General features: G+C 39.1%; 1 pseudogene; it reads left to right on the top strand.

Moving 5' to 3' along the window:
• The first annotated feature begins 939 nt into the window (after positions 1–939).
• Positions 940–4,515, top strand: LOC120583458 (saccharopine dehydrogenase-like oxidoreductase; annotated as a pseudogene).
• Positions 4,516–10,111: the final 5,596 nt, after the last annotated feature.

The following is a 10,111-nucleotide window of genomic DNA, read 5'->3' as shown; positions in this document are numbered from 1 at the left end:
TACGCCCATCCCTGCACAATCCCCAGGACGGCCCATTTCTCAGGAAAAATCAACCCAGGGGGATTATAAACGTTCTAATTATTTCTGTAACTGGTGTACTTCTCTGTCTTCGCTGTTGACCACTGTCTAAGCGAGTTATTGTATTAGTGTCTTCTGTCTTGTGTATATCGTTAAGGTAAATCCTAAATGATTGGTAGCACTTGGAACAGTCTAGAAGAGTACCTCCCCAGTGGGCACTCATGTGAAGGTTTACAACTGTTTGAGGGGAAAAAAGATGGAAAAATTCCAGCATATTAAAAAGTCATCTGATATGTAGTAAGGCCTTTTTCAGCAATGCTAGTCAATTCCAAAAAGAGCTACAGGGCAGGCTGCGCGTGTAGGTCATCCTCCCAGAGGCTGAGCACAGTTCTTCCACTTTTAGGTGCTCGGTGAATGTTAGTCACTAACATTCCCCCTCTCCCTTCTGACCTTTGTAGGAATGGCCATTGAGAAGAAAACATTTTCCCAAGCATTCCAAATATTCTTTAGCCTTTTCATAAGATGGAATACATGGACAAATATTGAACTAGCTCTGCATCTCTGGAATAAACCCCAGCTGTTTATAGTACGTAATACTTTTTTATGTACTATAGTTGTTTATAGTACATAATACACATTCATAAGTATGTTGAGCTTTTCTATCTAGAAGATATTGGTGTGTAGATTTGTTTATGCATTTATTCGTCTGGTTTGGGTACCAGAGTAACACTGCTTCTTAGAATGAGTTGGGAAGTATTCCCTTATCTTCTATGTTTCCGGAAGGGATCATGTAGAATTGGCTTTATTCTTTAAAAGATTGGAGAATCCTCCAGTGAAACAATCTGGGCCAGCAGATATCTTTTTCAAGAGTTTTTAAATTATGAATTTAACTTCCATAACAGTTATAGGACTACTCAAATTATGTTTGATACTGGGTGAGTTGTAGAAGTTTGCATTTTTCAAGGAATTGGTCCATTTCATCTAACTTGTCAAATCTATGTGTATATAGTTGTTCACAGTGGCCTGTTACTATCCTTTTGATGTCTGCAGGGTCTGTAGTGATATCCTGTTTAATGCCTGATACCAATAATTTGTGAGTTCTCTCATTTTTTGCTGTCACCCTTGCTAGAGGTTTGTCAGTTCTATTGATCTCCTCAAAGAACCAGCTTTTCTCTTTTGTTTTTCTTTTATTCAATGTTATTGATTTCCGCTCTTTATTCATTCCCTCTTTCTACCTTAGTTTATTTTTTGCTTTTTCCCTCTAGTTTCTTGAGGTGGGAGTTTATTGATCTGAGACTTTCCCTCTTTTCAAATATATGCATTTAGTGTTATAATTTTCCTATACATTTTAAAAATAGTAAACCAAATTATACTATTTCCCTAATGGTTTCAGGACTGCTGAATCTCCAGATGTGACCTCTGGCAGAGTGATTAGTCTCCTGAGTAGATGGCTATCTCTATAATCCAGTGTCAAGACTGTTTCAGACATCACTCCCAGTTCCAAATAACTCTAGAAGTGGTTAAAAACAAAACTTTGGTGCCAGTGCCTGAATCCTATTAGGTGTGAGGTATCAGATGTATGACTATGAGCTAGTCAGTTGACTGTTCTAAGCCACTGATTAGAAAATGCTTAGCACAGGGCCTGGCACATAGAAAGCAATCAACGGATTTTAGCTAGTGTTATTATGATGATGATTCAACAAGATTTCCTTATTCTAAAACACTGGTATGAGGAAATATCCTATCAGGCAGGTGCTCCAAAGGGAAGTAAATCTAGGTAAATTTAGAAACAAACCTGAGAAATTAAAGGAACACAAACACTTACAAACTCCTCCTGACTTCCCCTCCAGCAAAAAAAAATTTTATCAACATTTAGAACAGTGGTCCCCAGCCTTTTTGGCACCAGGGACCAGTGCTCCTATGAGAATCTAACACCTGATGATCTGAGGTGGAGCTGAGGTGGTGATGCTAGCGTTGGAGAGTGGCTGCAAACACATGCTTTGCTGCTCACCCGCTGTTCACCTCCTGCTATGTGGCCTGGTTTCTAACAGGCCACGGACCAGTACTGGTCCGGGGCCCAGGGGTTGGGGACCCCTGATTTAGAAAACCAACTCTACTTCTAAAGTTCCTCAGGTAAAAATACACCATAAAAAGCATTCAGTTTTCTCTTCCATTATAAGACAGAAAGAAGCAAACATTAGGTTGTTCAATTTCTTTTCTAATTCCTTCTGCCACTTGCGTCAAAGACTCACTTGAGCAGCTCTTTCCTGCCCACTGATAGTTATATTTGCCATTATATAGTTATAACCACAGAGCTGGTTCTCTCAACAAATGGATATTTCTCAAAGATGGACTCCAATTCAAATATCTACATGGATAATTTGCATATCGATGTCTTCTAAATGTTACCATAGGTTATCTTTTCCCTTCCAAAAATACCTATATTTCTAGCATATATAACCTAGTTGATTTCTAAACAAATCCATTAGCAATAATTTCCAAATTTTTCTAATTTCTTAAAATTTTAATTCATTTAAAAATAAATCACGTATGAGCCGCCCCAGGCCTCAGCCCTCCTGAGCCTCTGCTCGCTGTGGGCTTGTCATGGAGACCGCAGAGGCCTTTCCAGCTGGTACTGTTCAGCACCTCAGGCTTCACTGGCCAGTTTGTGATTGAGGAAGTGGCCCAGGAGCAGGTGGAAGGGAACTCCCACCTGCTCTGGGTGGTGCAGGCCGGTCCCAGTAGAAGCTGCAGCGAGTGCTGCAGAGGGCTACCTGAGGCTGGAAAGATCGACACTAGCACTTGAAGTTGGAATGATGATTCGTGATATCACTACTGCAGCCTCACTTCACGAAATGGCTAAACGGGCAACAGTCATCCTCAGTCGTGTAGGTCCATATTGATTTCATGGAGAACATACAGTAAAAGCACGTACTGAAAATGGAACGACCTGTATTGATACCTCTGGAGAACCTCAGCTTCTGGAACTAACATGTTAGAAGTATCATGAGAGAGCTGCAAAAAAGGGAGTTTATATCACTGGAAGTGGTGGCTTTGACTCCATTCCAGCAGATCTGGGAGTAACATATGCCAGAAATAAAATGAGTGATCCTTGGCTATGCAGAGTTTCATGACTGTACATTCAGGACCCAAGGGGTTGTGCACTCCTGAGGGTACCTGGAAGTCAGCAGCTTATGGTTTTGGAGGTCACAGTGATTTGAAAGAACTACGAAATGAGTCAAACCTGAAACCTATCCCAATTATTGGTCCAAAACTGAAAAGAGGGTGACCAATTTCTTACTGCAGAGAATTCAGCAATTATTCCATTCCTTTCTTGGAGTGGATCTGTCTGTTGTGAAGCAGGCTCAGTAGTAATTGCATGAAAAGTTAGAGCAACCACCTGTTCAATATGCTGCTTACAGAACTGCGGGTGGCTCTACCACTGTCATTAAGCTGATGTTTGCGACACTTTACTCTTTGTGACGTTTGGCATTGGAAGGCAACTTATCATAAAATTCCTGTGGCTCTTCTCCTTTGGTTATTTTTCAAAACAAGGTCCAACACAAACACAGACTGATGCCTCATCATTTACGATGATATTCTGAGGTCAAAGAGACAGCCAAGGCTTTGATATTGACAAGAACAGAATTTGTACTCAAGTGAAAGGACCAGAGGTTGGCTTCTTAGCCATCCCCATAGCCATGGTCCTAGCAGCCATAACTCTTTTGAATGCCTCTGACCTTCCTAAGGTGGGCGGGGTCTTCACATCTGGAGCCTCTTTCTCCAGAAACAAGTTGACTGACAGACTCGACCAATGTGGCATTGAATTTAGTGTCATTAGCAGCTCTGAAGTCTAAACACTTGAAGAACTAACCACAGTCATAAAATACATGAATTAACAGCTTTTTGATTTTTGAAATTTTTCTCAAGCCTGTCTATGTGTGGAAAAGATTACTAAATCTAAAATATGTACACATTAAAAGCAGGAAATTATACTAGCTGACCGTAACTTTCAAATCTTAGCTGATTTTGTGATTTTATTGCTTGTGGAGAGAACAAATATTTGACTTTTTCACTGAAGAATTCATGTTCGATTTTTAAAGTGAGCTGGCAGATCTGAGAGTGGGATGGGGGTCTCCAACCGTGCTGCTGGCAGATCCCTTGATGAGGTGCTGGGCTAGTGTTATGTGTGGGTCTTTGCCAAACGAAACTGCATTTTTTGCTGTTTTAGTTTAGTTTTTTACTTATCTATACTGACTGATTTTGGACTTACCTAAATTGAATAATAAAGGATTGTCCATCAAAAAAAATAAAAATAAATCAAGTATGACCTAAAGTTGCTTTTACCCATGCATATTTATAACACACCAGAATGTCAGTTGAGAATCTCTGATCAATTGCACTGCAGAGGCAGAACTGAGGAACACAGAGCAATGGATAGTATCTGGTCACAAAGCTAAAACGAATGTCTTAAGTTCATTGCTGACGTAGGGTAATTTTCCTCAATTAACTTCTGATACTAGGTCCTTCTGTAAGTAGGAACAGGCAAATAAAGAAAGTAGACGTTTGATTATTGGACATGGTTGCAATATTAAATTTAGTTTTTAAAATCTCATTTTGTCTCTAGCACAAGTAAATAGAAAAAGAGTGAAATGGTGTAGATAAGGAAAATTCCAGATAAGCCTATTTAACTCTGTAAAGGGTTCAAGGTTCCAGACAGTTCCATGAAACATAGTTGATGGTGTTATCATTAGGTCACTCAAGTCAGAAGTTTGGGAACCAACCAGGTCACCCTCAAAATTGAAGCCATCACCGAGTCCTACAGATTTTTCCTCCTAAACATCTCTGATCAGTGCTCTCCTCTCGTCCCTACCACCACTGCCGCAGGGGTGCTTTCCTGATCATCTGCCTGCTTACGATAACTTCCCAATGGGTTCTTCTTGCCTCTATTCTTGAACCTCTCAGGCCCATCTTCCATAGATGTAAAATTAACATCTGATCACATCACTACTTGCCTAAGGCCTTTCAATGTCTTCCAATAACTAAAGTTCAAATTCCTCACCAGAGCATACAATATTATTCAAAATCTGCCCCTCCTCCTACTTTCATTCTTTGTCATTAACACATCAAACCTTATAGCCTAGCTATTTTTAGAACTCTGGAGACAGAGCAGCCTTCCCTCACTTCCACACCCTCACTCAAGCTCTCTTCACCTTCGAGTACTTTCTTACCAACTTTCTCCCACTTCCTTTATCCTGGCCAAGGATTCAGGACCTTTCTGACCCAGGAGTCAACTCTGGAGGAGGCGCGTGCTCAGCACACCTTTCCCCTCCCACCACTGCCCTCTCAGTAGTCCTTGCTTCCCTGACCCTCGCTGTCACGCACTCCTGCATCATTGGTCTGCGTATTTGATCTTTCTTCCCGGGGCCTAAAGTTCCTTAAGGGCTCGGATAACCAGTCATGGTGCCTGGCACTCAGTGCATGCTCAATAAACACTTTTACCAAATAACAGTATGTGATACAGAAGATGGTATGGAAGATCATAATTATACTATAACCATACTTAGCAATATGGATTTTATTTATTTGTCACTAGCAAAAGTACTAGACAACTAGACAAAAGTACTACAAAAGTACTAGACATCTCCTAATGGCTAAACTTTTCTTTCCCAGTCTAGGAATCAGGGGGAAAGACAAGATAAATGCAGCAGTGGCATGAAAATTGTTTAAAATGAACAAGTGTGCAGATCTAGGCCCAATCCAAGGTGCTCAATGCATCCACATATGAGTATAAGTAACCCAGATGATGGTGCAGACAGTAGAGTTCTTGCAAGCTGGGGAGCTCAAAGACTCATGTCAGAAACACAGCTACCTACCTGAATAAAAATACATCTGATGGAGGGGCAAAGGCATAACTGGAAGGTCACCACAGCAAGAACGTATCTTCAGACCTTCAGACTGAAAAACAAAGCAGGGAACTTCATCAAATATACAGAATTTATGTAGGGTAACATACTTACAGGGATGTAGGGTCAGAGTAGACACATGACCCAGCAGTTCTGTGCAAATTATTCTCAGCTACAGACTGCTGTGGCCATAGTTTTTATTAGCATAATTCAGGTACTAATGATTGACAAGACAAAGGGACAAAGAATACAGTAGCGCCAGGGGCCATACCTCCTGGGTCTTGTGATAGATGATTGTTTATATTATAACCAGTTTAGTAATTTATCTCAGTTGTTATGCCATTCCAGCATTTACTAACAGAAATATTTCTGGCTACATTTTAAGAGACCCAGATAATTATCAACTAGAAGGCTTTGGTATGCTTGCTAAGAACAATGAGGTTGGTCAAAGGTCACAAAATGAAATCTGAGACACAGAGACAGAAGTCAAGTTTCGTTCACATCTACATCTACACAAAATATCATCGAGGACCTCTGAAGTTGACACTAGAAGGAAGTAAACATTAGTTTCTGGGATACAACTTCATCCCCCACATCCTTCTTTCTCTGATCACTGATATGACTCCCACCACCCACCACCCACCACCACCCTGCTCTCTCTTCAACACTCTGGCAGAAGTGTGGATAAATACCCCTTTGTTTTCTTCCCGCAGAACCAGAAAATTCAAGTGGACTTTGCTGAAGGATAGCAAAAAATAAAATAAAATAAAATAAAAATTTCCACCAAGTAATTATTCTAGAGCCTAACATAGTTTATGCACCTTTCATAAATGAAGTGGTGATACCATCCAATTCAATAAGTCTGATTCTCAAATCTCCTTAAGTGATTGTGAGGTGCACACCCAGTGAGGGACTGTCCCTCTAAGTCTCAGTCTCCCTCTGCACAGTTGAGGACAGCTGATAATGCTCCACTTATAAATACAACCTTAGACATCTAAACTCTTCAACTTCTAGGCCAAGGTGCAGGCTGAACCCAGCCGCAACTCTCACGGAAGTCTTGTCGTCATTATTCCAATTTCCTATCTAAAGATCTGACTTGTCCTCAGGTAACCTTTCTCAAAAAGGTTCTTGCCTAACCACAAAATATGGCCTAATCTTTGCATGTCTCAACAGTTCAAATATGATTTAACACAATGCAACAATCTTATTCTTCATATAAGGGATATACAGAGTCAAACTGGTGGGTGGCATCCTTAAGAAGATCCTTTGAATCTTGAACGCCCTTGAGTGAAAGGGAAACACAAATAACTCAAAGACCTGGTGACTGAATAAGACCACCCACAAGCTCATCAGCAAAATGTAACCTGTGAGGAAAGATTTTCCCTGGATGAACACAGAGTGAGTTTTTTTATTAACCAAAAATTATGATGTAATGTTTTATACACATAAATGAATGTGCATGTTTTAAAGTATAATATAAGTGAACACCAATGAATCCTTTACTTGACTCAGAGACTATGGACTCTTCTCATCTGCCATCCCTCTGCCTCCCCAAAATCATTATTCTAAGATGTTTATCATTTCCTTGCCTGTGAAAAAATTATTTTGCACATATGAACATATCAACAATTTCTTGTTCAGTTTTTCATGGAAAATGCTTTATAAAAAAGAGATCATAGTGTATGTAGTCTCTCCATTCAAAAATTCAAATTTTTTTTTTTAATTCATCCATGTTGAATAAAAGGGAATGCAAAATAAATGAACAAGGATGCTCTTAGCAGCATTCTTCTAATAATCCCAAACTGGAAGCAATCTAATTACCCATCAACCTTACAAAAGATAAGTAAATTGAAGTATATACACACAATAGAATACTTCTAGTAATGAAAACACTGCCTCTCTCAACAACAGGATGAATCTCATAAATATAATATTTACAAAAAAGCTAGACACTAGAGAGTTCATGCTGTATGATTCCATTAATATGAATTTTCAAAATAAGCAAAATTAACTTGTGTAAGCAATTGGCTACCTTGGAGCAAGTTGTTAACTGGCTGGAAGAGGGCTTTTGTGCTTTTTTTCTGTGACTGTCTGTCTTACTCTAATTGACTTGTAAAAGTTCTTTATATAATCTGGAAACTAACCATTTGTAGATTATATATGTGAAAATATATTCTCCAATTTATAGCCTGTATCTTCACTTTCTTTACTTTTGAAATACAAGTTTTTTCAAAAAACTATCCCTTTTAAAAACTATCCCTTTTTATTACAGAAAAATTCAAACATATACGAAAGTAGAGTGGATACAACGCATAAAAGCACAAGTAAAAATATGGAACATTTTCAACATTTATCAAAACATGGCCAATTGTATTTCTTCTTTATCACCTTCCTCATCTCACATGTGCTTACTCTAAAACAAATCCTAGATATATTATTTTACCAATAAATATTTCAATGTCTCTAAGAATTTTATATTATCAAAGTAATATTCTCATCTAAAAAATAACTTATTAGTACAATTAAGTATACAGTTAATATGCAAATCTTTCAGTTCTTTTATTGTTTGTTTATTCAAATAAAGATCGAAATAAAGTCCATATGTTTTACCTTGCATGTGACTAGAACTGAACTATTTCATACCTGGGTGTTTGGTGCTGTAGTATAATTAAGAACTTTAAATATCTTTAATTCTGCCTTGTTAAAATTATTGTTGAAGCCAGAGGCCATAAGCTCAATAGCAGAGATATCAAGAACATGAGGTAATGACACAGGTGCTTCTCAAAATGAAGTTGGCATTACCCTTATTTAAATAGATCAGAAAGGCTAGCAAATATCTACGGTTAAAAAATTTAAATTGAATCTATATTTTTTTAATCTTGTCTTCACACAGCTTTTCCCCATGTGTATATACAAAGTGGGATAAAGAGCTTTTCTGTAATCATTCAGAGTTTGTTTTAATAATTCCAATGACTACTGACAAAACCTTCAGACTATGAATGTTAAGTTTGGGATGTTACATTTGTGAGAATGGTAGTTTCAGAAGATAGCATTTTGTTCATTAAGTAGGAAATTATTTTTGTCATAAGAGGCTGATTTTGCTCACCAACCTTGTGACAATTAATCACTTATTATGATCTCACAGCTGTGGTTCTAAGTAACCAAACAACATATAAGTATCTAGCACTTTCTTACTGAGTTAGAGGGCTATCTAACCTCTTTGCCAAAACTTTGCAAATAATTACTCAAATACTTTAAGGGAAACATTAAACACACTATGAAATCTCATACTTTCAACACATAACTTCTGGAACCTGGATAGCTGTAAAGTTGGAAAGTGGCAAATCTCTTAATAGAAATTTCTTGACAGTTCACCTTTGTGGTTCCTCCCCATCTCCTCAAACTTGTATGGGAGTCTCCCAGGATTCTGAGTAAGGACCTCTTTTCTTTCTACTCACTCTCTTAGAAATCTGACCTGGTCTCGTGGTTTTAAACATCAACTATGACATACAGTTCTTTTCCCCAGAACAACTTCTCAATGTCGACACGTCCAAAACTGAATCCTTCTGATCTTCATCCCCAAGCACGCCTCTCCCACAGTCTTCCCCTTCTCGGTTAAGAGCAACCCCATCCTTCCAAGTCCTTAGTACAAAAACCTTTACACTTGACTCCTTTCTGATCCCATATTAAGCCATATTCAAAGCCTATTAAATCTAACTTCAAAATATCTCAATAACCTTATCCCACCTCATGGCCTCCATGCCACTACCCTGATCTATTCCGCATCACCTCTCCTCTGAATAATTGCCATTGCGTCCTAACTGCTCTCCTTCCTGTCCTCTGTCCCCTTCAGATGATTCTCAGCATAGCAGCCTGGGTGTACCTATTACAACAAAACACGGCTTATCAGGCCTAACTCTGTGTTCCGCTTTAACCTATCCGGCCCCATGTCTGTCTGATTCTCAAAATCCTTAAGTGATTGCTACTTCTCTCCTGCATTGCAGCCAGCTGATCACCCCTCTGCCTCGGGCCTTTATGCCCTCTATTCCTTCTTGCGATGTTCTCCCTCTATATTCGCATGGTCGCCCCCTCCCACCTCCTCCATGTCTTACTCACGTCACCACGTCACCTGCTCCATGAGGCCTCCTGACCTCTGTAATGGCCTCTCCCAAGACTCCCTGTCTTCA

The sequence above is a fragment of the Pteropus medius genome, unplaced genomic scaffold, assembly GCF_902729225.1.
Source record: "Pteropus medius unplaced genomic scaffold, Ma_sr-lr_union100, whole genome shotgun sequence".
Lineage (NCBI taxonomy): Eukaryota > Metazoa > Chordata > Mammalia > Chiroptera > Pteropodidae > Pteropus > Pteropus medius.
The sequence above is the reverse complement of the archived record's forward strand: the minus strand, read 5'-3'. Positions and strand labels throughout refer to the sequence as shown.